Source organism: Macrobrachium rosenbergii, chromosome 51, assembly GCF_040412425.1.
Source record: "Macrobrachium rosenbergii isolate ZJJX-2024 chromosome 51, ASM4041242v1, whole genome shotgun sequence".
NCBI lineage: Eukaryota > Metazoa > Arthropoda > Malacostraca > Decapoda > Palaemonidae > Macrobrachium > Macrobrachium rosenbergii.
The window spans coordinates 52,518,324-52,545,489 of record NC_089791.1 but is presented as its reverse complement, the minus strand read 5'-3'; the positions used below and the strand labels follow the sequence as shown (position 1 = coordinate 52,545,489).

At 43.1% G+C, this 27,166-nt stretch overlaps 1 long non-coding RNA gene across 1 annotated transcript in view; it reads right to left on the bottom strand.

Annotated features, from left to right (window-relative positions):
* Positions 1 to 2,352: 2,352 nt before the first annotated feature.
* The window catches only part of LOC136833405 (uncharacterized), a 35,861-nt gene continuing 11,047 nt past the window's right edge, over positions 2,353 to 27,166 (bottom strand). The window contains exons 2-4 of the long non-coding RNA XR_010851461.1: positions 13,797 to 13,897; positions 13,246 to 13,334; positions 2,353 to 2,806 (exon numbers count right to left, since the gene is read on the bottom strand). This is a non-coding gene — a long non-coding RNA (uncharacterized lncRNA). The remainder of the gene's footprint in view (positions 2,807 to 13,245; positions 13,335 to 13,796; positions 13,898 to 27,166) is intronic.

Here is a 27,166-nt window from a genome sequence, read left to right as displayed (position 1 = left end):
AAAGTAAGTATTTAAGTGTGAGGTACTTAATCCCTATATCTGTAAGTAACGGCAAAAGCAACTTCATGGCATGTAGTGTGCATAGGGAGGATTCAGCTAAGTGTGCAAAGTGGCCAAGATTCCTCAAGTAGACAATGATACTTTAAACCCAGTAAGGTATACAAGGCAGCTTTGGCAAAGCACGTAGCCAGAAATGATACTTCAGAGAACCATGCCAAGATTTTGGAAAAGCACCAGCTGTGCAAAACTGCTTCAGTAAATAATGAGAGAGAGAGAGAGAGTGTCTTACTTTTACTTTTAAAAAAATGTCTCCTCATTAACAAAGCATGTTGGTTTTATTACAAGAAATGCCAAGCGTTAAAGAGATCAGAATTGTTTCTACAATGTGTGCAAAACTATGCAATTCTCGAGCGTCAAAGTTGTGGCGCAAATTTGCAGGAGTCCTATGCAACAGCTATAATGGAAGACTGATGAAATGTCCTAGAATATTTAGTGTGATTTCAAGTTCATAAAAAGGGAAGTCTAATTTGAATGGAATACTGAAAAGAACCAACAAGAGCAGTTTAAATTATCTATATCAATTAAAAAAAATCTCAATTCTCTAAAAGGTCTCTGTAGCTGATAACACTGCACTTGCTTCCTGCAAATGTTGCCAATGACGAAACTCTGTCTAGCTTTGAGACTACAAATTAATTGTTTATCAAACTCAGCTTGCAATGTCCACAAGGAATACCAGCACTAAGGGGACATTGGATACTGTCCTAATTTTCTTAATATCTTGGAGCCACTAGAAATCCTAAACAGATTTTAGCTGTCCTTTACTGTGCTAATAAATAAAGATAAAGTACTTTCAATAGTTAAATGATCGTTAAGGTTTGGTGAGAACTGAGCAAAATGCTGAAATCATGAAGTCCGTATACAAAAAAAAAAAAAAAAAAAAATCAATAAACTACAGTACTTGGTATTACAATAATTACCCATTAATCAAATTTTAAAGTAAAATTTTAACAATAACAAACACTGAATCTTGATTTGATCATTATTTCATATAAAAAATGGGAATAGTATGAAATATGTTAAAACTAAAAAAACTCAATACCAACCTAATACAAATCTCTATATGCCAAGACACAGTTGCATTTTGAAAATTAGAATGACACGCTGCATGAATCTCCTAAGTCAAGAGGTACAAGTGGCTGGCCCAATATTAGCAGTTATAAGAGTTAGTATCCTAATTACTAAGAAGTCCACCAAGAAATGAATTTCCTTTTTATATAAAAATCTAAAAAATATTTAATACTCAAATGGAAAAACACTGCATAGTTCCCAAGATTATAAGAATCATAAATAAACCATTCTCATCACGGAATTTGTTTATTTATCCACTGACTGAAAATGTTCTTGTTATACTCCCCTTAAAAGAGCACTCGAAATTACCAATTGATGGACCCAAGATTAAATGTTTACAATGCCCAACTCCCTTTAGAGCAATGTTTTGAATTTGAGTTCATTTATAGATTCATTCTCCTAATAATTCCACGAAAACAAAATTGTCCTCACAGTATCACTTCAACTTTGACCAATGACTGATTCATTGACATAAAATACCTCTGTCAGGAGTGACAAACTTCTAAAGCAGCATGCTGAATTTAAGTTGACTATTAAATCATTTACCTACCATACATTTGTCAATAATACCAAACTCCCCTTAAACTTTCACTCTAGAACCTTCAAACTCCCCTTAAACTTTCACTCTAGAACCTTCAAACTCCCCTTAAACTTTCACTCTAGAACCTTCATATGCTAGCAGTCTTGAAATATGCAGATACCAGAAAAATAATCCTCTAGATAAACATAAACAGTATCCACTTTTAACTAATTTATGTTTGATGTTCAGCAAGATGCATACTTTCTTGACAACCTTCACACAAAACCAAGACTATTGTTTAACAGGTTGAAAATAATGTCAAGTTCCTAATCTGTTATCAAATTTGATATGAAAATTAATAAACTAAATTCTGACATATCTGTCCCATACTGTAACATGTAAATACTGTACCTTATGAGGCTAATTTTAAATTGAAAGATAAAGGTTGCTGTGAGCGCAACCATAACTTGGTGTTTACATCTTCTCAGCTGGGCTTGCATAGATAAAAGTTGATTTCACTGATATGGAATTATTCCTCGAATAGGCTATTCGTTATGAAGATATGCCAGTAATGTATGAGGTAAAAATGGTTTTATTACCTTATTATCAGTTTACTTCATTATGTGAATCTTTTCAGGTATGTCAGTGGTTATCGCACCGAGGCCGAGGTTAGCCTTCTGATAAACATCACTTAAAATTCAAGGTTTGATTTTTAGAATGATAGTATAAGACAACCTCCAATTTTTAAGGGTGAATTTTTGAATTTAGAGGTCGTTTTATATGTGGAAATATACGGTACTTCATTCTGTGATATCAATCCTACTTAGGAATTACAATTAGCAATGCTGAGTTCTACTCAACTTTGGGTCAACAGGCATTGCTTTGACCCAGGTAAACTAACACTTGCATAGTACTTGTAAACTTAACTATTAGTTTTAGTAGCCAATGGAAGCAATATTATAATCTTTCCTGTACCAAAGGATTGTATGACCATTTCCAGTATTTATGAAAGTGACCACAACATTTTGGCACTACAAATTTCATAAATAAAATGTAGTTGTCTCCTTTCATTGCAGAAGCTTGTGGAATTCCAAAGTGTGACTGCTGCAAATTCAACTTGACCCATTCATGGTTGCAAAATGCAGAATTCACTCTTTCCTGAAAAAATAAATAAGAAGTTAACGGCACTGAGATCTTTTGGCTTATGAGGTATTAATATAAAGATAATTACTGTATTTGTAATCAGATCCCAAGCAACTTATACCTAGTATATCAATAAAAATTTAACCAAAAAAATTTGGCAGAGGCATATTACAGTAAATAGACCAAAATCTGAATATTATCATCATTTTTATTACTGACACCAGGGCCTGCTTATAACATTTATAATAAAATTTCATTTTCATAATCTCGTAAAACTTCTAACAGCAACCCTATTCCACTTTTCTCTGATTTGTCTTAAATCCTCTAAGTACTCTCAGAGTTGGCTCAATGATTTCCATATAAAACAGGTTTTGATGTAGGAAGAACTATTACTGGTAGCTGCTGTTTGTCCTCAAAGGAATTACATTTTCATGTTCCCCCCCTGGAGATCCATAAGACAGACCAAACAATTATACAAAAAATTCTCTTATAATTGGTCTTGGCCAGAATAGTGCTTGTTGCCACAGCGACAGAATATAAAGAACTCACCACAAGATGACTATCTCCTGTCCTACAATGATTACCTAAGCTCTACGTCATACTTGCACAGATGTGACAAGTTAGTGCCATCTTCATTAAATGCAAGGTCTGTGCAAGATAAATGTTCTCCCCAGTCCTATGCCTTTTCATCAGGGAAAGTGGGTGGGTTTGAGGACTCACAATGGCTTCCAAAAATAGGTTTTTCCTGCGCCAATACCTGTTTTTTGATAGCGTAGCCATTGTTCGTCCTCAAAGGAGCTTACAAAAGAAACTGACAAGTGCCAAAATTCCTTAGCTCCTAATAAATAAATCCCAACAACCCAGATTAATTTTTGGTACGAGGTAGCGTCAAAGGTTATTAACCATTTTCTTTATTCGAGATACCCATAGGGCTTGGCAATAAAGAACAGGGAACAGCACACGAACCAATACGTATGTATAATATTCTCGTGGTTTGAAGGTGTCTTACCTATTTATGTGGGTCTGGCTGCAGGATTACTTTGCCTTTCCAGCAATATCTCAGCATGACCACCACTCTCATGGATACTGTGTAGTGTTTCAGGAATTTTTTATTCAAGCTAAAGTCACAGGTTATAAACAGCTTCTTTATTCCGGATACCCATATGGCTCTGGCAAAAAGAACAGGAGACATAAACCTATAAATGTATTATCTATTGTGGTTCTACAGTGACTTCCCTAATTACGTCGGGTCTGGTTGCAGGATTATTGTGCCTTCATCAGTCCGGGAATATTGTATATAATAACCAGTCCATACAATTGAAGACTTCTTCAAAGGAAATTTCCAAAGAAAGTTAACGATGTACTCACCTTCTGGATGTCATGCGACTTAGGAAAGAAGTGAGGGTCTGCCTTTTAATGAAGGCCCCTAAAATAATTCTCAGCCCATGTAGAGAGAGTGGTTTGTTTGTGCTAAGGTGTAGGAAAAATAGGATCACCTGGGATGTTTGCCGTGACATCTAGGTAACCTTAAGTGCTTGAACCAGGCATAATATTCTGTACAAAATATGGAGTTCCTTTATCAGAAAATGGGATTTTCCCTTTAAAAAGGTCCTCATTCTTGGCCAGGAATGATAGGCTAGGAGACAACAGCAAATGATAACTAGGTGTACGAGTGGTGGAATGTTTTTGACCAAGAGAGCCCAGTAGGGTAATCTCAGCTCCTGATGCCAAAGCAGTCAAGAAGACTGCCTTTTAGAGCAGAAGAACTGAGCAGATGGCAGTAGTCTAGGAACCTTATTTAGGGACCAGATAATGGGAAATCTTGCAGGAGCTGACCTTTGCAGTGTACAGGCAGTCGCTGGTTATTGGCAATCCAGTTTTACGGTGCTTGTCTAGCAACGAAAATTGGCAATTTTTGGCGCTGAAAATTGCCAATTTCCACTTATCGGCAACTTTACATATCTAACAGAGGTGCTGATCTCCGGTTATCGGTGCCAATAAGCGCTGAAAATTGCTGATTTTCAGTTATTGGGATTTCGCTTATTGTCACGCTGTTGGAACGGAACCCCCGCCAATAACCGGGGACTGCCTATAAGACTGGAGAATGGAGTTAATTTCTATATTAGAATCAATTCCAAAACTATAACGCAAGGGTTCAGTCAATGCTGCCTTGTATGCCATGACTGTTGGAACAGCTAGGCACTTGACCTCAAAAGATAATGTCTGTAGTTTGCACTAGGTATCTAGCACTGTTAGGCAAATAATCTTCACAGTAGACAAGATTTAAAATTCCAATTGAAGGTCATGGCTCAGACAGGAGGATGCATGGATGCCTTAACCTCCTCCTGTCTGGGATAAAACAACCTACAGCAATGGAATCTATTTTTTGCCTGTGAAGAAATAGTGAACCAATGACCATTTGGCTAATTCAGGGGTACTAGGCAAGAGGTTCCATTGAAAGCTAGTAGATTGTTCAAAGCTTTCGAAATCTGGGACAATGAAGGAAAAAGGTATATCATCCTCCATGTGTTCCAGTCTTATAAGAATGCATATCTTGCTATTGCCTGAATGTCCAGGTTCAGAGACACACACACTGGAAGTTGATGGTTCTCGCATGTGGCAAACCAGTGCACTTCCAGATTGTGGAAGCATGTTAGCAATTGCTGTACTGACTTGAGAGGAGCTCAGCATGAGCCTAACCTTTTTATAGAAGACATTGCAGTCATAATGTCTAGGACTATCAAAATGTGAGTCCTTTTGGAGGTTTCATCTTTGAGAAAAAGGAAGTTGGTGTGACACTCCCTCTGAACAAGTGACCATCTTCCCCCTAACTGACAATCCTCCCAATGTCCTCCCCAACCTGTCAAGGAGGCATCCATATGCATTATCACTCATACAAACAGTTGAGTCAGGTCAGCATGTTTGTCAGAGGCCCCTTCCAGGTCCATGGACAGAGTATCTTCCAAATCTCAGATGAAGGCAATCACAGTCTTTTTCTGGCATGTGAGAGGCATACTCTGTTAAATCCTAGTTGCAATCTCAGAATTAGATCTATCATGGACCCAAACTGTAACAGGCCCAGACTTTGTTCCAATTGTTGTCTGGAAAAGCTGGGCTGTGCAAGGAATCTACAAATCCTTCCTTATTCTGGTATGAATGCTTTGGGAAGAGACAGCTGGCTGCAAAGAGTAGCCCAACAAAGTCCCAGCCTCAGAAAAAGTCTGCTGGATATAAGGTGGGACTTGTTCCTATTAAGAAACCTTTTGACTGGAGTCTGTCAATTACCACTCTCAGGTTTTGTCAGCACTCTTCTCTGGTGGCTCCCCAGATTAGCGAATACAGTGTGTAGTCAAACGCAGATTCCAGAGCACACCCTAGGGACCAGTGAACTCTTGGACAGACCAGAGTGTAATGAAGATGGTGCCTACTTCGTCACATCTGTGCGAGTATGCCATAGAGCCTAGGTAATTGTCGTAGGACAGGAGATAGAGCCCTCATGTCCTGAGTCCTTTATATTCTATCACCGTACCAACAAGCACTATTCTGGTCAAGACCAACTATAAAAGAATTCTTTGTAATTGGAGCTCTGGGGGGACCAAGCGAGTGTAACTCCTTTGAGGACGAACAGCAGTTACACGATCAAAAATGAGTCATTTACTGTACTGCTCTCATTAATTGCATTTCTACCATGCTAACACCCAAACCACTTTTAAGATAGACTGGAAATTACCATAATTACTGTGGAAATGGCAGAAAATATTAAATGTCTTACAAGACTTGAATATCACAATACCAAGACCTTTTCACATATAATAATCTAAAATTATCTATTGTACTTCCCTTAGATAATTTTCTTAATGAATATTCTAAGAGCTGTTGGGACTGGCAGTCCATAAACTTCCAATTTCACTATTTTCCTTCCCTTCTACACCGCATCCAAAGATTGAAACTATCATTTTGAGTTTCTATAAAATGATATTTTAATGATAAAATAAAGTTTGTTCATACTTACCTGGCAGATATATATATAGCTGTAATCTCCAAGTCCGACAAATTTCAAAATTCGCGGCTGCAGTGGCCGGTCAGGTGGTTAGTACACATTCCCGCGCTGGGAGGCGGGTATCAGGAACCATTCCCATTTTCTATTCAGATTTTCTAACGCCACTGTCTCCTGAGGGGAGGAGGGAGGGCAATATGAATATATATATCTGCCAGGTAAGTATGAACAAACTTTATTTTATCATTAAAATATCATTTTGTTCATGAGACTTACCTGCCAGATATATATATATATAGCTGAATACCACCTTTGGAGGGGGGTAGGGACAGCCAAGAATTAGGGAAAAAACAAATTTATAGATAAAATTACTTTGGTTCCTTACCTGATAGCATAGCTGACTGCGTGGTTACTGTCACCTAGTCTGCTTCTGCTTTACTAGAGACCCCAGCGAGGTAGTGACCTATATGGCTGGCGACTTCTAGATGATCTGTCAGGCGGGGCATGACCACAATGTGACTAGATCATGAGACCATACAATGAGGACAAAGAGCATTACCAACCACCTAACCAACACCTAATATGTTAGTTTGCAAAGGATTGGGAAGACTGCTCCATCAGTCGACCCAACAACCATAAAAACACAATTAAAAAACACAATTAAAAACCCCTCCTAACCAAGATTAAAGGATAGGATTAGAGCTACCCCTGTCCCCAAGGTTGTTGAAGCAGCAGTGCGGTCCCAGCGAAAAGCAATTTTCGTATGCTTTACCTTTAACATCTCGCAAATAGTGTGAGAGGCAAACACCGATAAACCCGTAGCAATATGTGGCACTGAGAATGCCACTGAGTGCCATATTTTCTGGAATGCCATGGGTAGCAACTGCTCCTCACCTCGTGAGCGTTAACTCTCAACAACTTGAAGTTGGAGTCGTCACAACTAGAATGTGCCTCTTTAATGACGTCCCTAATGAAGAATGCCAAGTGCATTCTTCGACATAAATTTAACTGGTTGCCTCACAGAACACCATAAATTATCCGAGAACCACGTAATGTCCTGAGTCCTTAAGGTAGAACTTGAGAACTCTAACCGGACATAGAACTCTCTCAGGTTCCTGTCAATAAGGTCTGCTAAACCTTTAATTTCAAAGTGTCTAGGCAAAGGGTTAGAAGGCCTTTCATTCTTAGCCAAGAAACGGTGGGCTTAAAAGAGACAGCATCGTGTCCCTTTTGAAGCCCACATGACGGCTGATAGCCTGAGCTTGCGCTCACTCTCGCCATGCTGTCGCCCAGAGCCGTGAGGAATACCGTCTTTCGAGTAACATCCTTAGAGATGCAGAGTGAGAGGCTCAAAGGATAGACATCAAAAACTTGAGCACTACGCCCAAGATCCAAGTAGGAGGAATTGGCTGAGGAACCTTAGACGTCTCGAAAGACCTCAAAAGATCATGGAGGTCCTTATTGTCAGACAAATCAGTCTCTGTGTCTGAAAACAGTAGAAAGCATGCTCCGATAACCCTTGATAGTAGGAACTGCTAGCTGGTTTTCTCTTAAAAAAAGGAGAAAATCAGCAATCTGGAGTCACAGTGGTCGAGGAAGAGGAAAACCCTCTTTCTGCACCAAGCCCTGAAGGTTGCCGCCAGCTTGATATACTCTGATAGCTGAAGATCTTCTGGCTCTAGCGATGGCCTGTGCCACCTGGCCAAGAAAACCCCTCGCTCTGACCAATTTCTCGATAGTCTGAATGCAGTCAGGTTCAGAGCAGGGAGGTTTTGATGATATCTCGGAAGTGGGGTTGTCTGAGCAGATCTGCTCTCATATGGGTAGGGTTCTCGGACGTCAACCAGCAAAAAGAATCTCCAAGAACCAGTGGTTCGAAGACCAAAATGGGGCGATGAGGGTCATCCTCATCCCCTGAGAGGTCGCGAACTTGCGTATCACTTCTCCCAAAATTTTGAACGGGGGGAAAGGCATAAACATCCATTCCCGTCCAATCCCAGAGAAGAGCATCTATCACAACTGCCCCCGGGTCGAGTACAGGTGAGCAGTATAGCGGGAGCCTCGCTGTTCTTGAGGTTGCAAAGAGATCCACAGAGGACGACCCCAAAGTTTCCAGAGATCTTGGCAAACCTCCTGATGAAGGGTCCATTCCGTCGGCGGGAGTTGATGGCGCCCGACTGAGCAGGTCTGTCGAACATTTTCGACCCTGCAGCAAATCTTGTGAGAATTGAAATGTTGTGAGCATGAGCCCAAAGAAGAATCTCTTGCAAGGCCGGGCAGGAGCTAGTGTGTGTTCGCCCTGTTTTCTTGAGATAGTGTTGTCCGAGTTTACTTGAACTACGATTGCAAACTTGGACCTCGAAATTGGAGAGCTAAAGATCGCGCCAACTCTTTGATGTTGATGTGCCAGGACACCTGTTCCCCTCTCCAGGTTCCTGACACTTCCTCTCCCCCTAGTGTTGCCCCCCAACCTGTTGACGACGCGTCGGGAAAACAACACTAGGTCGGGGTTCAGAAGCTTGAGGGAGATCCCTTTTCCCAACTTCGCTGGATCGAGCCACCACTTCAGGCATTCTTTTACAGAAGGAAGAATTCTCAATTCCTCTTCCAAGTCTTCCTTGTTTTGCCAGTTCTCCAACAGAAAGAACTCAAGAGGCCTGAGATGCAGTCTCCCCAGGAAACAAACTTCTCCAGAGAGAAATGGTCCCCAGCAGACTCATCCATTCCCTCACGAGCATGTTTCCTTCCCCAAGAAGGCGAGGACTTTTCCGTAGCATATAAGTTGCCTTTCTTTGCGACGGAGACGCTTAGAAAAGCCGCTGAATTCATCTGAATCCCCAGATACACAATGGACTGTGAGGGGATCAGCTGCGACTTTTCCACATTGACCAGAAGTCCCAGGGACTTCACGAGTTGCAGAGTCAACTGAAGGTCCTCCAGACACCTTCGCTTCGACAACGCACGAATCAACCAGTCGTCCAAGTAGAGAGAGATCCTGACGCCCGACAGGTGCAACCACATCGCAACGTTCTTCATAAGAAGCGTAAACACCCTCGGGGCTGTGCTGAGTCCAAAGCAGAGAGCCCTGAACTTGTCCCCCAAGACAAACCTGAGATACTTCATCGAACACGGATGAATTGGGACATGAAATAAGCATCTTGGAGATCCACAGATACCATCCAATCCGGGACGAAGGGCTCCTAGTATTGACTGAGAGGTCTCCATCTTGAACTTTCCTTCCAGACAAAGTTGTTCAGCCTGCTGACGTCAAGACGGGTCTCCAGCCTCCTGAGTGTTTTGGGACTAGAAACAATCTGTTGTAAAATCAGGGGACTGAGTGTCTAAGACCTGCTCCACTGCTCTCTTCTCGAGCATCTGTTCGAGCAGGTCGAACAGAATTTTCTGTTTGGCAGGATGGTAATTGGGAGACAGATCTCTTGGGGTTGAAGACAATGGAGAGGAGACAAAAGGAATCAAGTAACACTCTCTCTACCCTTGGAGGGACCAAGCGTCCGCCCCTCTCTCTCCAGGCTTGGGCAAAATGAAGAAGCCTGGCTCCTACTGGTGTCTGGAGGTGAAAAGACTTTGCCTTTAGGGAAAACTCTCCCTCGTGGAGTGGGTCTCGTGTTGCTTCCATGAGCCCCTCCACGAAAGGGCTGCTTCTTCTTAGCTGACTCAGGAAAAGAAGGGACGATGATGGGGGCCAAGGATGTTTGGAAGACCTGGAAAGAGGTCTTGGGTTGCCTTCTCTTGAAGGCTGGCAGCAATATCTTTAACCAAAGTCTGAGGGAAGAGATGGCTTGAGAAAGGAGCGAACTGCAGCTCTCCCTTCAGCGCTGGTGAAACAGACTTCGCCGAGAAAGAACAAAACAATGCTCTCTTTCAAAGAGCTCATTGAAAACTGGGAAGCAAGTTCTTCTGAGCCATCTCTGACGGCCTTGTCCATGCACAGCAGTACGCTGGACAGCTCCCCACAGACTAATGGAACTCGGACTAAGTAGCCTTCGTGTGCAAAACTCCCAGACACCAGTCCAAGAAGTTAAAGACCTCAACAGTTCTGAAGAGTCCTTTAAGATGGTGGTCCATTTCAGACAGAGTCCAAGACACCTTAGAAGAGGACAAGGGATCTTCTAGAGGCGTCAGCAAGACTATAAAAGTCCCTTGAAGTCGAGGGAACTGTTAGCCAATATCCTCCCCTGTCTCATACCAAATGCCTGCTTTGCCGGACAAACGTGAGGAGGCAAGCGAAAGAATCTTTCCTTGATTTTTCCTTGCAGTCATCAATCCTGGACTTTCTTGAATGCCCTTTTGGTAGATAAAGACTTCCTCATCTTGAGAAAAGCCAGGAGTCCTTCTCGCTTTAGAAAGACAACTGCGAAGGTGGAGGCGAGAGCCAAAGGTTGAAAGGTCTCAGGAAACAGATCCTTAAGTAAATTAGCCAAGAGTCTGATAATCAGAGGAAGAAGAAGACGGTGTTTCTCTTTGTCCGAAGGCTGTGACGAGGGGATCTTCTTCCTCAGCTGGCGGGTCTTGAGTGTGTGGTGGAAGAAGTCCCGACTCGCCGTCGTAAGTGGGACCTCTCGCGATTTGAAGAAGTCGTGGCTGAATCATGAAGGACATCAGGAAGTTGGCGGGTAGTCAAGCGTCATGATGAACCGTAGGAGCAGGCGTCAACACAAGAAGCCTTTGAAGCGTCTGACAAGGGTGTGGGGGCGTCATGGCTGACGCGCGCGGCTCCATGGCTGGATACTAGAAGAGCTTCACAGTGTGGCGCACGCGAAGCATCATGGCTGGGAGCGCCAGAGAGTCAGGAGGCGTGCGTGAAGCGTAGCGGCGCAGCGGCGACACGCCCTGCGCGAATCAAGAGAAAGCGTCCCAACTCTCCAAATCGGGTAAGACGAGTAGGGAGCCACTTTTCACGCTCTCTAGGAGACAGACGAAGCCCCCATGCCCTCTAGCAGGCGAGGAAGACGAAGCAGGAGACGAAGGTGAAGGTCTGGACTTCTTAACAGGTAGAGTCAAATCCTTGCGACGAGGCCTGTCATTTTCTACGGTCTATGAGAGTATCCAGCTGTTGCAAGCCCAACAAAATCTGGCGTGTCGGAGAAGCAACTCTCTCGGGAGAAGGGCTGAAGCTGCGAAGGAGAGGGGAGAGAGACGTCTTCTTCCTTCTCACAGAGGAGAAGCTCCAGCTTTTTGCCTTAGCGCGACTGGGGCGTCGAGCAACGTCAAAATCCGTAGAACACCGTAATTTCTTCTGCGGAGGAATATCCCGAAACTTTCTGGGGAAGAGCGCAAAACGTCTGAGGAGGAAGGGCGTGGCGTCCTCTCTCTCAAGCTTCTCTTGAGGCGAGAGTCCAACCAGAGCTCAGCCCCGGCGGGAGGACGTGTCGGACGAAGCAATCCTTCTGGATCGTGCCCGTGCACGATCCCTGGCAGCCTGGGTGGGTCATCAGGACCTGCCGAAGAGGACGTCAGATTGGTGGGAAGTCCCGTAACACTCATGCGGCTTCGACATGCCTCCTCCCCGAGTCCTGGGAGTTGGCAGAGGTCCAGGCCTAGAGGCATTATAGGGCGATCTGACGCCCCCTCCACAACACTAGGGGCATAACACAAACAACACTTTGCTTGAATGGCATTCTACTTTATTTTCAAGAGCACGAATGACTCTCTTAACACGAGAGCCAAGGTGTACTGCAGCAACAACCTCCCAGGGCTGAAGGCAACACTACAGGGTTAGGACTAATAACTACAGGGTTACTAGCAGGTGAAATCCCTGACTGTTTGTCTACAGATGCACTCCCGGAGGAAGATCTCCTGAACTATCACATTCCAATTTACGCATATAGGATTCATATTTCTTCCACTCCTTCAGATAATGCCTGCAGATTCATTGCGATTATCCATAGAACATTCAACACCCTACATTTCATACATAAAGTGTGAGGATCTATCGAAGCCTTCCGATAGCCTCACCTTACATTCACTCGAGCTTACAGACTGATAGCTAGAGGAAGACATCTTACTTAAAAGGAAAAGTCAAGAGCAAAATCAGCGGTCCAGAAAAAGCGTATGCCAAGTCACAGATTCAAGTCGAATACCAAAAAAAAAACCAAAATACTTAAGCGACAACAAATTTGAAACCCAAAGGCGGGGGAACTGACAACAGGTGTTGACAGTCCGCAACAGAGAAAATCTGATTAGAAAATGGGAATGGTTCCTGATACCCTCCTCCCAGCGGCAGAATGTGTACTAACCACCTGACTGACCACTGCGTGTGCCGCGATTTTGAAATTCTGTCGGACTTCGGAGATTACAGCTATATATATATCTGGCAGGTAAGTCTCATGAACAAAACCAACTTTAAAGTTCTGGCTCCATATGAAAAACTATTTCTATCCCAACCAAATACATACTATACTTCACCATACTCGTTTCAAGTTTAATAAACTCTTACTGTTGTAAAAGTGCTACTGTAAAAAACTCAGAATATATACTGTAAAATCTGCCAAGTATTTCTTCAAGAACTTGTGAGCTGTGCATCACCTGAAAGAATGAGAAACAAGTTAATGACAAGGAAAAGTGAGGCCTTTTTGCCCACAAAGTGTCAGAATAAAGCCATAATTAGCTATAATAAGACCTTACGGGTCTTATACACAGATCTATACTGTATTACAATAAGGGGTGCAGATGGGGTCTTTGCCATTACAGGAATCTGTAGCAATTTATCAAAGCCTTTTTTCCTGAAATTCCATTCCCTAGATTTGTTGATGTAAATCATCCAAGGCCCATTACTTACTAATTTTAGAATCTCTTACAAGCAGTCCACTTTTTTTTTTTTTACATTAAAGGTATATTCTCCCTATGACCCTGACCTGTTGGCTTCTGAATCTGCAAATTTTTACATCTTATTTTAGATAATTTTTACCAAGAAAATATGGTCCAATTGAAATTTTTTAGATTATGACATAGCCCAACCTACTGTTTCAACTTGTTTCAGTCTCTTACATATGCTATGAATCCACTTGAAGATCACAGCTTAGTTCAGTGTAGCATATAACATACAGGACTTCTCATCCTTCAGTGACTCCTCCTGCTGGGTGCTCAGCCTAAAAGAAAAATATTTAATCAGATTCTAATATAGTACTGTAGTCCCAATGACATCAGTTCAAAGTATTACCCTCTAAAAGGTACAGATATCCTTTTGTACTTTACAATTAATATCTTGAGTTGCTGGGTACTGTTCCCCATGCATCAAGTCATACTACTTACCCTCTAAAAGGTACAGATATCCTTTTGTACTTTACAAATACCATAGTTCTTATTGATCAAGTACTTTGCCATTAATACACATATCTTTACCATAACATACCTATTTTTCATGTAATCTATTCTAGAAGATGCACCATTTCTACTTTTAGCAATCACCAGTGCTCATGCAGTTTATAGTTCCCTCTTCACTGCTTTTCTTAAAACCTTTTGGACCCTTTTAGAGTTTCCATCCCAATATCACTTTCCTTGACAGTTTTGGTTAGTTGCATTGAAACAAAAGTTCAGTTGTGGCCTCCTCCTCTTTTTGTAGGTCATGCATACTTTGAAATTTGCTTTCGAACTTAGCATATTTTAGTCTTGGTTGCATATCCTCACAGACTTGTTCTTTTCGAGTTCACCTTTTCCTTCTGTAAATCTCAGGGTTTTCACTTCATTTTTCTTTATTTCAAGGATTTTTTAATTTCCTATTCATTTAATCTTCAATTTCTTTTCAGTCTGTCTTTACAATAATTCAGCTTTCAAATGTATATTTCATACATTTACCCATCACGTTCAAACTGTAAGTCAAATGAGTTTCCATATGAACCTTTAAAGTTGGTCTCCCACTATTTCTTTTATTCACCTCTTGTTCCTCCTGACTGGATTGTGTCATGGTATTACATTTTTTTATGCTCTATCCTACAAAAGACTGATAGTATCCCTGATTCTGCCATATGCCTCAATGGTGGGGGGGGGGTCCACTGTGGTTAAACATATGCAGATTATCCATTTTACTTGACTCCTCCTCCTTATAGGGGCCTGGCTGGGGAGATGAGTTAGCATTGGAGATTACCGTAAAAAGTAACAAAAGACTGTAAATATCACAAAGATAATGACCCCCAAGAAATATTAGCCCTAGATAACGACCCCGAAAACCCTTGCGGGTCACGCTTAGTGGTCTGGTTAAATTATTTAATAATAATAATACTTCATCAAAAATAATGACGGTTTGTATACAGTATAATGCTGAGCTTATACTGCACCTTCTCAACTTGGTGCTTAAGTTTCTTTGTTTCAGCAGGTAAATCAATGCAGCTGATCCAAGAGTACTCATTATCCTGACATTCTGGCAGGCCATGCTACCATTTACAAAGGGGGAATGGCACCAAAGGTATATATATATATATGGTATATTTATATCTAAAAATGATATTTTAATAATAAAATAAAGTTTGTTTCTTACCTGGCAGATATATATGGCTAGCTGTATTCTCCAAGTCCGACAGAATTTCAAAAAACTCACGGCACGAGTGGGCCAGGTGGTTAGTACCCTATTCCGCCGCTGGGAGGCGGTATCAGGGAACCATTCCGTTTTCTATTCAGATTTTCTGGTGCCACTGTCTCCTGAGGGGAGGGTGGGCACCTGATTTATATATCTGCCAGGTAAGTATGAACAAACTTTATTTTTTATTAAAATATGTTTTTGTTCATGAGACTTGGCCTGTCAGATATATATATATTGAATCCCACCATTGGAGGTGGGAAAAGACAGAATAAATTTAGGAAACAAATATATGTAGGCGATTGACGCCTTGGTTCCTTACCTGTTAGCATAGCTGACTTCGTGATACTGTCACCCAAGCCTGCTTCTGCTTTACTAGAGTCTCAGCAAGGTAGTGACCTATATAGCTGGTGAGTTCTAGATGATCTGTCCACGGGGCGTGACCACAATGGGACTAGATCATAAGACCATACTGTGAGGGCAAAAAGACAGCGACCAACCACCTGGCCGAGGCCTATCACAAGTAATAAAACTTAGTATAAGCTAAAGACTGGGATGTCCCACCTCCGGTAGCCAACCCAACAACCATAAAAACACAAAATCAAGATTAAAAAAAAAAAAAAAAATACTTCCTAACCTCTAAAGGATAGGGAAGTATTGCTCTCTGCCCCCAAGCATGGAAACGTATGGTCCTAGCGAGTCGCAGTTTTAGTATGTTGTCTTACGTCCAAGAAATGTGCTTTAACACCGAACCGCTTCGGGCCAGAAGGTGGGTACCCAGAAGATCGCTAAGGACATGTTCTTCTGGGAAAGCCACCGAGGTCAGCGATAGCTCACTAAGTGAGCCCAACCAGACTTTCAGGAGTCTCATGTCGCTGTCTTGGCAGGTAGAATGAGCCTCCCCTGAACATATTCTTAAAAAAGAATGTCAGAGCATTCTTGGACATCGAAAGTCCGGCCTTTGACAGAACACCACAAATTGTCCACCGGGCCTCTGCCTCCTTTCGTCCTATCTAAAAGAAATTGAGAGCCTGACAGGGCACAGGACTCTCTCTTATCCTTGCCCAAGAATTTCTGCTATATCCTTGATCTCAAAACTCTTGGGCCAAGGGGTAGAAGGGTTCGTTCTTGGCGAGAAACATGAATAGCTAAGGAGCATAAGGCCTTGCCCTCTAAAGTCTATGTGCTTGTTGATGGCTTGAACTTCACTAACTCTCTCTTCGTTGTCGCCAGAGCAGTTAGGAAAAAAGCCTTCCTTGTCACATTCCTGGCGATGCCAGAATGAAGAGGCTCGAATGTTACTGACTTCAAAAAATTCTAGGACGATATCCAGGTTCTGGGAAGGCGTCCACGGATGAGGTACCTTAGAAGTCTCAAAGGACCTCAAGAGATCGTGAAGATCCTTATTGTCGGGTTAAGTCTAAAAACTCTATGTCTGAAGACTGCCGCAGAGCACATTTCAACGCCTTTAATTGTCGAGACTGCCAGCTTTTCCTTTCCCCAAGATGAAGAAGAAGTCTGCTATCTGCGGCACAGAGATCGAGGTTGAGGAAAATCCCTTGCTTCTGCCCTTTCCTGAAATTGGCCCACTAAGATTGGTACACCAAATTGGAGTGAGGTCTCCGCGCCATGATAGCCCTGCTACTGCTCATGAAACCCCGCTCCGCCAATTTCGTGATAGTCTGAACGCAGTCAGACTCAGAGCGGGGGAGTGTTTTGTGGTACCTTTCGAAGTGGGGCTGTCTGAGCAGATCGGTTCTAAGGGGGAAGCACTCTTGGGAAGTCCACCAGGAAGGTCATGACCTCTGTGAACCACCCTGCCGCTGGCCAAAGGGGCGATCAACATCATTGGCGTCCCTTCCGCGCTCTGCGAACTTCCTGATGACCTCCCAGAATCTTGAAGGGAGGAAAGGCGAAAGATCTAATCCCTTCCAATCCCAGACGAGGGCATCTACCGCTACTGCTCCTGGATCTAGTATGGGAGAGCAGTATAGAGGAACCTCCTTGTCCTGGATGTCGTGAAGAGATCCACCAAGGGACTTCCTCATAATCTCCAAAGCCCTGACACACCTCCTCATGAAGGGGTCCACTCGGTCGGCGGAAGATGACGCTGCCGACTGAGAAGGTCCTCGTGGACATTCTCCACTCTTGCCACGAACCTCGTAAGGATCGTGATACCCCGAGCATGCGCCCAAAGCAGGGAAATCCCACGCCAGGCAAACAGGGACCGGAGCGAGTTCCTCCTGTTTCTTGAGGTATGCCAGGCTGTGGTGTTATCCGAGTTTAACTGTATCACTCAGCCTGAACCTTGACTACGGGAGAGATCCTCAGGGACTCCTTTAGAACCTCCTAGTTTATCTAGTTTTCCGCCAGGAAAAACTGGAGGGGTCTGAGACGCAGTCTTCCCAGAGAAACCAACTTCTCCAGCGAGGAAATGGTCCCCAGCAAACTCAACCATTCCCTCACCGGGCATGTTTCCTTCCCAGGTAGGATGGGACTTTTCCAAAAGCATTTGCCGTTCCTGGGACGGAAAAAGCTTGAAAAGCCACTGAATCCATCTGAATCCCCAGAACACTATGGACTGCGTCGGGATCAGATGGGACTTTCACGTTTACTAAAAGTCCTAGGGACTTCGTCAACTTCAAAGTCGATTTCAGGTCCTCCAGACAATTTGACTGTGAAGAGGCTCGAAAGAGCCAATCGTTCAGGTAAAGCGAGATTCGTATGCCCGCTAAGTGAAGCCGTCTCGCCACATTCTTCATGATGATCATGAAGATTATAGGGGCTGTGCTTATCCCGAAGCAAAGAGCTCTGAATTGGAACACTCGTCCCGATACAAACCTCAGGAACTTCCTCGACTGGGGATGTATGAGGACGTGAAAGAAGGTGTCGAAGGTCCAGCGAGACAACCAATCTCCTGGTCTAAATGCTCCTAGAACAGACTAGGACGTCTCCATCGTGAACTTCCCCTTCGCCATGAAGCGGTTCAGTCCGCTGACATCTAGGACTGATCTCCATCCTTCCGACTGCTTTGGAACTAGGAACAGTCGGCAGAAGAATCCTGGGAGTCCAGCTCCAGGACTAGCTCCACAGCTTTTTCTCGAGCATTTGCACTAATAACTCGAAAAGGGCTGTTGCTTCTCTTGATGGTAGAAGGGCGACAAATCCCTGGGCGACGTGCACAGATGTGGCGTGTCGAGTAAAGGGGATCTTGCATCCTCTCTCGATAATTAGGGAGGGACCAGGAGTCCGCCCTCTTGCTCTCCAGGTTCCCCGCAAACGAAGAAGCCTGGCTCCTACAGGCGTCTGGAGGCACTGCAGGTCACTTCTGCCCCTATGTTTAGGTGGCCCGCCTCTGGAAAGACCTCTTCCTCGAGGGAGAGGATCAGGAAGAAGCTCCTCTATGAAAGGGCTTCTGTTTCCTGGAGGTCTGACCCGACGACGACGACAAAGGGACTGCGGGCGTTTGTGAGTGGGCCAAGAGATCTTGAGTGGCCTTCTCCTTCAAGCTGGCGGCGAGATCCTTGATCAAAGACAGGGGAGAGATGGCTCGACAACGGGGCGAACAGCAATTCTGCCCTCTGCAACGGAGAAACTGACTTAGTGTAAAGTTACAGTACAAGGCCCTCTTCTTCAAGAGGCCGTGACAAAAAGAGGAAGCCAGTTCCTCCGAGTCATCCCTGACGGCCTTGTCCAAGCAGATCAAGACGCTGGACAGCTCCCTCAGGCTGAAAAGAGAAGGAACTTCTAATCTTAACGTCTAGAGTCCCCAAACACCAGTCCAGGAAATAAAGACTTCCATGGGACGAAAAGTCCCTTCAAATGGAGATCCGTCTCCGACAAAGTCCACGACACTTTGGTTGCAGATAGGAAGGACCTTCTAGGCGCGTTGACCAAGGTAAGCGAAGACCCTGGGACGCATTTGAAGGAACACTTGAGCTAGCGTCCTCTCGGTCTAGTACCACAAACCTGCCTTGTCGCAAAGCTTGGACGGAGGCAGGGTAAAAGAAGTCTTGCCTTGGGTGTTTCTTTCCTCAATCCAGGTGTTAACCTTCTTGAAGGCCTTCTTCATCTGCCAGAGACGAAGTCCTCTTAACAAACCCCGACGCTCTCATCGTCTTGGACGAAGTTAACTGCGAAGGAGGAGAGAGAGCTGAGGGTTTGAACTTGTCGCCAAACAAGTCCTTGAGAAGACCAGCTAACACCTGGTAGACCGTAGACGAGGAAGTAGGAGGCTGCTCAAGGTCTGCAGGCTCCGACTCACAAGAGACTTCTCTCTCTTCAACGGAAGAAACCAGAGAGTCTCCCAAGTCCTTGGGAGAACGAAGACCTTGCGGTGCAACACGCAGAAGGAGGCCGATTCCCGCAGTCTTTGATTGCTCTGAAGCATCACGTTGAACAACCAAAGAGGCGTCTGATGAGCGTCTGGATCGAGCATCCAGCGGCGTCCTGCACGGCAGCAAGAGAGCGTCCTGACGAGCAGCTACAGAAGCGTCCAGGATAGCTGCTTGCGGGGCGTCAGGCTGCAGCCGATCGCCCACGATGGCGATCCAGCGGCGGTCTTTGATTGCTCTGAAGAGTCACGACGAGCAACCAAAGAGAAGTCCTGATGAGCATCCTGTCGGCGTCCATCCAGTGTCGTGCACGGCATCGAGGGGGCGCCCTGACGAGCAGCTACAGAAGCGCCCAGGATAGCTGCTTGCGGAGCATCACGCTGCAGCCGATGGAAAAGTGTTGAAACACTCAAAGAAGAAAAATACGCCTTGAGAAAGAGGGCGAAGCGTCCTCTTCTCTGAAGCTTCTCTAAAGGGAGAGAGTCCTTCCAAGAGTTCCACCCTTGCACGAGGAGGACGCCCGGAGGATGAGAAGCAAACCTTCAGGATCGTGCACGAGCGATCTCTGGCAGCCTGAGAAACGTCAACAGATCCTGCCGAGAAGGACACCAGATCGGTGGGAAGCCCCGTAACCCTCTTGCGGCTTTCGACATGTCCATTCCCTGAGTCCTGGGAGTCCGACAGAGGCCCAGGCCTAGAAGCGTTATGGGGCCGATCTGAGAGGACGAGAAGCAGTCCTTCAGGATACGCACGCCGCACGATCCTTGGCAGCCTGGGAAGGCGTCAACAGGCCCTGCCGAAGGACGCCAGATCGGTGGGGGGTCCGCGTAGAACCCTCTTGAGGCTTTCAACTTGCCTACTCCCAAAGTCCTGGGAGTCAACAGAGGTCCAGGCCTAGAGGCATTATACGGCGATCTGGCGCCTCCACTGCACTGGGGATCACAACACTTACTGCACTTTTAAAGAGAAATCACTTTCGATTCCAGAGCACGGATGGTGTTTATAATTAGTAACGTTCCAATTTTAGTATAAGTACTGCCGAAGCAAGTACTTGACAAAAATAAATTAAGCGAAAGTATCACCTTCCGCTCCAAATTGTTGTCTTGAATTTGGATCAAATTGCTTTCCCCCCGAGAAGCTCGGGTTTACAGGAGAGGAATAAATATCCTTACTCTACTAGCACTCCTTGCAGCGAACATTTAATATTCACCTTTGCATACGTGTGAGGATCTACCGAAGTCTTCGGTAGCCTCACCTTACACTCATTCGCACAACATACTCTGAAGCTAGCAGAACTAGAATCAGACATCATTCAAAGAGCAATCAAAATCAAATCCAAAAACAGTCCACAAAGCGTATGCCAATTCACAATCCAATCACGATGCAGCCGTGATAAAACCAAAAGTCAAATTGAATACTTAAGTGAAAAATCACGAGTTTACGAAATCCAAAGACGGAGGTACTGAAAACAGATGTTGACAGTACCGGCGACAGAGAAAATCTGAATAGAAGCAGAATGGTTCCTGATACCCACCTCCCAGCGGGCGGAATGGGTACTAACCACCTGGCCACTGCACTGTGTGCCGTGAGTTTTGAAATTCTGTCAGACTTCGGAGAATACAGCTATATATATATCTGACAGGTAAGTCTCATGAACAAACTGATATTTTCATAATAAAATTAAGTTTCATGTATACTTACCAAGTAATTAAATAGCTAAAGTTTCAACTCACACATCAGCTTAAACTTTGAAATTCACGGTAGCGCTTCTATTGTTGTAGCATAGGTAACTAGCCCGGCCACTTTCAGGGAAGAATAGGTACAACACAGCTGAAGAGCTCAATCTGTTTGTGCCCTATGTCCATGACAGGGGAGGAGGTAGGGCTCTGGTTCTGTAATTACTTGGTAAGTATATATGAAACAATTTTATTATGAAAATATAATTTTCATATTAGTAACTTACCAAGTAATTACATAGCTGAATCCCATTTTGACAGGAGGTGGGATACATGGACACATTCTACTCAAAACATTCAATAATAGTAATGGATTTGAAATATAGGTATTGCCCTACTTACGATGGGGTTAAGTTTTAAAAAAACCATTGTTTGTTGAAAAAACTGTATCTCGAATATGGCCTAGCCTACACTAGGATAATCAGTACCATCTATACATATATGGTAGCCTAGCCTACACTACACAGTATACTCTATACATATACGGTATAGTAATTATTAGTGTCAGCTAATTCTGCAGGTTCAATGCAGACTGACTGATGATAATTCAGTATAAAGAGAGATTGAATAACAAACAAGGCTTAGCCTACACTTTGGTATATGATATATGGTAGCCTCTATTTTCACATATTAACACCGTATTATATAAACATCAAAATAACGAATGTGCATCTTTTAAAAAGTTATGCTTTACTACACTGTATCCAACTGTATATATTCTCATATTGCTTTTGCATTATAAATTGTGATCATAGTGATCAAATGTTTTGGTTTGGGAATTGATCACGCGGTGTTTATTTTGCCGCATTTAACTCAGTTCACAGCGCTTTTCTTGCTTCTAGTTAGCATAAATGAATCTCTAGATACTTTATTTATATGGAACAAGGATATTTCTTGTTATATGAAGTGTTTTTCAGTCAAAATATAACTTAAATATGTCTTGTTGTGAAATTAATTTAGCTATTTTTTCGTTAATAGCTGACGTTCGCAGCTGGCCATTTGGGGGCATGTTTGTTTTGTGTAAAAAAATCAAGATTCCGTTTGCTTTTTTCTCTTGATTTCATCATAATACTACGAGCTTTACGTATTTATCTTTTATTGGCGTGAAAACAGCAGCAAAATGTGTTCTTTCACGCCCAGTATTTTTGATTAAAATAATTTCTCTCCAATTTTATTTACAGGAGTTTCATCCATGTTGCCAATGCACGATAATTTATAGTCATTAGAAGCTTGAACATTGTTTTCTCAGCTTCAGCTGCAACTTGCAGCTAACAGTAAATTTACTGTAGCAGTATATTTCCTTGCTGATCTTTTCTCCAAAGCGGATAAGGGTCTAATGTAAAAATATATCAGTCCTATTGTACTTAATGTCATTTTTAACATAACTATGGTAATTGTTTAACTGTACAATTGTTGAAATACAAGCAAAACAGTTGTTATCCGATTCAGTTATTAGCAAAACTAGTTTCTCGTTTGGTTTGATTGTTTATGGCTCACGCATTTTCACAAGAGTATAAGGTTACTAACAATACTTTTATCATTCTCTTACTTTTTTAACAAGAAGATGAAATAAAGAGATGGAGGAAAAGAAGCTGGTCTATTATAAGTTGGTCTCTCTTGCTGCGATTGTACACTGTTGCCTGCGCCCATGCGAAATTTACAAATATTTTCTAAATATTGTCATATTGATATTAATTGCTAACTCCGTCATAAACTCGAATTATCATAAGACGAATTATCGTAACTCGAGCACTACATGTAGAAAGGTCGCTGGCATAGATCAAATGCTTGTTGTAACCTTCCTGGTAAGAAAGCTACAGCGAGAAGATACTGCCTCTGGTTGGCGCTCAACCTGCACAGTAAAACCCCCCGTATTCACGTTTTCATGATTCGTGGATTTCTCTTAGAACGTATCTACTCATTATTCACTGAAAATTTGCCCATTTGCGGTATTTTTCACTGAGAAATATTCACTATTTACTGTATTTTCATATTTTAATGACTAAATGCACTTTTAGTGACAAAACTATTAAAATACTCAGGTATAAGCATTTTTAGAGGGGTTTTCTTGTGTTTAAACTATCAAGTGTTTAAACTATCAAAATTGGCAATTATAAGTGTTTTTAGAGGGGTTTCAAGTATTTGCGGATTTTAGCTACAGTAAACCCCATATTCGCGGGGATGCGACGCAACCCCGCGGTCTGAGGGTTTACTGTGGCGCCTCAACGATGGGCACTCGGCAATCTGACGTTCTCGCTCTGAGCGGTCAAACACGGGCTCTTCTAACTTGGAATCTGGGCGCTCACAAACAGGCAAGGCAAGAACTGCGCGCTCATGCGACGGGTGCTCGGACAATGATGGGCACTTGGACATTGGGTGCTCTAGAGATGAAAGCTCGGATGCCGAACAATCTAAGAGCTGGCGCTTATGCACACCACTAACGTACACTGGGCGCTCGTACTCTTGACCCCTATGAGCTGGACTGGCACACACTCTTGCTGGCGACTCCCAAAACCTACAAGAAGGGAGAGGGCTACGTTCTCTCTCTCTACAGCTCGCTTACGAGACAGGGGCGAATCTGAATCCATTGAAGCACCCGGCCTTTTCAATGGCCTAGATACATTGGCAAAATGGTCACTGCATTTCTTAGATGCGGGAGAATCTGAATCACTTGAAGAAAGGGCATGTGCATCCATTTGAACACCTTTCCAACGGCGTTCTTCTGCAGCCTGCGATTGGCAGACAACAGGCCCGGACGAGGCAATGACTACGCGCAGGCAAACCCCACCAACCTCCCTTGGACTGCCAGTTTGCTTCCTCCCATGTTTGCAAGGGGAGTTTAGCAGGGACCTTAGTCTAGGAGCATTGGTGGGACGAACAGCCGCCCCCTCCACTGACACTTCACTACTAAATTTGTCCATTAGGACCTTCACAGAGTTCCCAATCTGGGAGACAGTATTGACAAGTAAATTAAATTTTTGATCTACCCGTGCTTCTAAGCTGGCAATGGCATTGGGTTCAGCAGAATGAGAGCTAGGTACAGGAGTGACAGGAAAAGCTGGAGGACTGGAAATGGGAGAAAAAGCTGTCACAGGTGTTGAAGGTATAGGCATAACATCAATATCATCCCTTGAAGAATGACCTACAGTACACTAGCCGAAGCCTTTGCTTCGGCCCTAGCTGTAGCTTTTCTAATTCGGTCACGCTGTAATTTGTCTAAGTGTGTCTGTAAAGTCTTCCATTTACCCTTCTCCCAGTCTTTACATTCGTCACAATTCAATTCCGGAGAACAAATTTGTTCCCTACAAGTACAACAAATAGTATGAGTCATATTTTGCAGACGTGAGTCCAGTTTTGCAGCCTTTGCTGCAGTACCTAATGCTAGACAAACTAGAGTCAGACATAATGGTCAATATTCCAATTGAATAAGCCACAATCAAAAAAGTATTGTAATCCAAAATTCTAGTTAAGCTAGATAGCTGCACTACCAAAATCAAAGAGTACTTCACCAAAGATGATCTCTGACCATCCGGCAAAAAGCGAAACAAGAGCTGCTAATAACTGGTGTTCAGTCATTAACCAGCAGAAATGAATTGAGCTCTTTAGCTATGTTGTACCTATTCTTCCCCAATAGTGGGCACGGCAGAATACCTACACCCAAAACAAAAGAGCACTACCATGAATTTCGAATTTTGAGCTGCTGCATAAAGTAGAAACTATAGCTATGTAATTATTTGGTAAGTTACTTATATAAAACACAACTTTTACATTCTTGTTGATATCTCCGATGTGCTGAGGGTGGCAGGGAGCAATGTCAAGAATCACCAGAATTTTGAAGGGATGTTTTCCCAACAATACCTGTATTCCTTCACTTCTGGATAAAGTAGAAACTATAGCTATGTAATTATTTGGTAAGTTACTTATATAAAACACAACTTTTACATTCTTGTTGATATCTCCGATGTGCTGAGGGTGGCAGGGAGCAATGTCAAGAATCACCAGAATTTACATTCTTGTTGATATCTCCGATGTGCTGAGGGTGGCAGGGAGCAATGTCAAGAATCACCAGAATTTTGAAGGGGATGTTTTCCCAACAATACCTGTATTCCTTCACTTCTGGAATAAAGCAATGCACAAACCAGTCTTCGAACAGGAGTGCAGTCATCCATGCTTTCTAATTAAGCTGGTAATGCACAGGAAGTGTATGTTTACTGATTCTTGCTAATGCCCTTGGATTTGCGGAGTGATAAAACATGAACAGCTTGAGTTTATACCCAGCCACATTTCCCCCAATTAGAAGAGTCAGTTGATCTTTTTATGCCTTAAACCTGGGCATTGTTTAAATTTAATGGCTCCTTTGGCATCGGCGCTTGCTGCTGCACCACTAATTTTCACACTATGAAAATTATGGCAGGTTTTGAAAGCAGCCATGACTTGTTACAAATTCTTTGGTTTGGGTATCATCGTAGTTTTTCTTTAGTTTCTCGAAAAGCACGTGAGCCTTTGTTTGAATGGTCAAGAGGCTGAGTGGCATACTCTTTTGTATTTGGTCCTCCAACCATGTGACCAGTAACAGGTCAATTTCTTCCAAAGAGCCTGATCTCATCTTTGTAATAATCGTGGAATGAATTGAAGCAGATTCCTTTACTGTGTCCATTATCCATTTATTGTCTTTATGATGGTGGATACCGTTGATTGCGATAGAAGCTCGTCACATGCTCTGGCTGTGACTGCCTTTCCCGCAGCATGCTAGTTGATCATTTTCATTTCCTGCTCTAAAGTGAAGGAATGCCTCTTCTTTGTCACACCACCAGCAGGAGATTCACTTGGGCACTTGGAAGACATACTGATCTTACACAAATTTGCGTTTTAACACAAATTTGCGTTTTAAACAGTTCAAAAGGAAAAAAATCACACATTAACACTGACCCAACTCTGTAGACAGCAAGTGTGAATGAGGGAGAAGTCCGGGCGAGAGATTCACACATCCCAGCCTCTCGTGGCAACGTATTGTACCATACATTGCTGCCTGAGACCATCACGCGAGATTTAAAATTTTTGTTGTATCGTTATCATCATTGTAACATCGAAAATATCGTAACCCTTATCGCCATCGCAACTTTAAAATACCACAGCTAGAACCATCATATGTCAAGTACTACTACATGTATCTGGTCTGACAGAAAATATTTCAGTACCACACTTCCAAGTCTGATCACCTAAAGTGGACTATCCTCACCCATGAATTTCACCACTTGTTTCATTTAATTCCGCAGCAAAAGGACCTGGTATTAATAACTCAACTACTGTAATAAAATCTAGTTATGCCTATTGAACAATTGAATATCCCAGCTAATAGTCTTATTTTTCTTAGCTAAAATTACCTTCTACCCTTGTTCAAAATTAAAATGCTGTTCCTTCTACCTTTTTCCTACTAGCCTTAACTGAACTACATAAGTGCCATAAGCCATAGTCCACATATGAGAATCATGTACCTAAATTCATACCCCAGTAGGGCTCTTTAACAGTCTACTACTATGGCTCCATCAAGGATCACTGCCTATGGTTTGCACATAATTTATGCCATTTAATGGAACCTTCCCTCTTTATCAACACCACACTTAACTCTCTGGCCATCTGCATGTGTCCTGCTGCTCCTTCGGTCATTTTAAACAGGCACTGCTGAACATGTTCTTCTACACCTTAACCTACTTAACCTAATCTTGTTTATTTTACCTTCAAACTCCTAACCTGCCCAGGCCAATATCTGGAGGA